Below are 2308 nucleotides of genomic sequence, written 5' to 3'. Positions count from 1 at the left end.
GCCCGGCCTCACCCGCTCCCATTTCACTTGTGGCAATGTAACTTGAGGTCTTGAAACCATGTGCTGAGGCCACCAGTAACGCAGCTGGAGGTCAGGGGACTGTTACAGGAGTGGGACCACACTGCAGCAGGTCACACTGGAGCAGGGGTGGGAGTTGGTCTGTGGGGCTCCCAGAAGCAGTGGCAGATTCCCCTCTCCGGCTCCTAGGTGGAGGCACAGCCAGGGGGCTCTGTTCTGCTCATGGCCCCCCACCCCAAGCACCACCGCCATTGGTCAGGAACCCATGAGAGCTGCAGAGGCAGCACCTGCAGAGTCAGATGGGTGAGCATGGAGCAGAGCTGCCTGGCTGTGCCTCCACCTAGGAGCCAGAGAGGGGAACCTGCCACTGCTTCTCGGAGCTGCTTGACATAAGTGCTGCCTGCAGCCCTGATTGCCCTCTGCACCATTCGGGCCCAGCCCAGAGCAACTGCTGCATCCCCCAACTGGAGCCCTCATCCTTCTCCCACCCCACCAGTCCCAGCTTAACACACCCTCCTACACCCCAAACCCCTCAGTCCCAGAGCCCCCTCCCACTCCCTCAACTCCTAATTTCTGGCCCCACACTGAAGCCTGCACACCAACCCCACATTCATGCACATTCATGGCCCACCATACAATTTCTATACCCAGATGTGGCTCTCAGGCCAAAAAGTTTCCCCACCCCTGGACTAGCTGGGCCCATCTGCTCTCCGAGTCTGAGCGCAAGGGTAGCTGCAGCACAGTGAGCTGGGCTGGCACATGAAGCTTTTACAGAAGTGTGACAGTAAAAAAAAGCAGCCAGAACCTGTGCCCTGCTTTAAGTGGAAACAGGCTGTTCTAAAGTGGCCCCTTGCCTGTGTGTGTGGGGGGGTCACATGGCACTAGGCCACTTCAAGAGACAGGAGGAGAGAGGGGCTCGGCATGGGAACAAACCAAACAGAAACCTGCCCCCCCTGGTCTTTACCCTGGAACCCAATGCCCGAGGAAGAGGGTTTTCTACCCCAGCTCCTCCATGGCAGGGTTCGGGGCCTCGCTCTGCTTACACACAGCCCACGAGGTGAGCACAGGGGTCCCACCCAGCCTTGGACTCTGGGTCCATCGGCATTGCAATAAAACCCCTGCAGCAGCCAGTCTCAGGCCAGGTCAGTGGCCTCTGGCTCCCAGGGCTCTGGCCACACGGCTACTTATAGCAGCACAGGCCCGCGGCTTTGGGCTGGAGCCCTCACAGAGTGGGAGCGGAGAGGGGCTGAGCCCGGGCTCCAGCCCAAAGGGTGGCACTGCAGTTAGCTGGTGAAGGCTGGATTTAGCCATGCCCAGCTGGGCTTCCTCACCAGGGAGGAGCTGAACTAGGGGTGAGGACGGCCTGCTTTTCCACTGCTTCCCTTTCTCCACAGCACAGGGCTGCGAGAGGGTTTGGCCACAACCCAAGGCTGCTGCTTACCTGGGAATGTGGTTTTCCTTTTTAAGCTGGGGGGTGTGCAGCATTGGGGGCTGCACAGGGCCCTCCCTCTTCTTCCTCTGTGTGCAAACAGCAGTCTCCTTGGGCAGGGCACATGCTCAGCCCCATGCTGGATGTTGGAAAGGCCCATGAATGCAGGCTCTGACTGGAAGCCCCCCCCCCAGCTGCTAAGGCTTTAGCCAAGCCAGACTAACCCCTCCCCACAAGCTGGTTTCCCTACCAGCCCCCACTCCGTCTAGCACTTTGCCCTAGCACTGCCACAATGGCCATCCCTGCACCAGGCCTTTGGCACACAGGTTAGCGACTGTTCGGACCAGGAAGGTGCAGCACAAGGGAAAGAGGCACCCGGTGCACAGCCAGGACCAGCCTGGTGTGGGCAGGGACCAACCCCCAGGTCCTAGGGCTGGTGGTATAGAGGGGAAGGGGAGGAAGCAGCTCCCTGCCCCAATGGCGCAGGCACAGGCTGTGCTCTGTGCAGGACAGAGCCAGCTCCCTGCCCCAATGGCGCAGGCACAGGCTGTGCTCTGTGCAGGACAGAGCCAGCTCCCTCCCCACGTGAATTTTGCCTTGGAGAAGAGGCAGAGTTTAACTCTCTGCTCCCCTCGCTCCAGCAGCAGGTATCTTGTGCTGCCAGGCTCCAGCCCAGGCACAGCTGCTGTGCGGCGAGTACACTGGCGCCCTGCTCCCTAGGCAGATCCCAGCCTCCTGGCCGGAGTGCAGCTGCCCTTGAACACAGGGCTTCTGATGCCCAGTCCCCCCACCCCCAGGCCCCGCTTGCAGACGGAGAGAGATGCTCCGCTGGGTGTGAGCAGGGACAGGCACTGCCACAGC

Source organism: Gopherus evgoodei, chromosome 10, assembly GCF_007399415.2.
Source record: "Gopherus evgoodei ecotype Sinaloan lineage chromosome 10, rGopEvg1_v1.p, whole genome shotgun sequence".
NCBI lineage: Eukaryota > Metazoa > Chordata > Testudines > Testudinidae > Gopherus > Gopherus evgoodei.
This window is presented reverse-complemented; position numbering follows the sequence as displayed.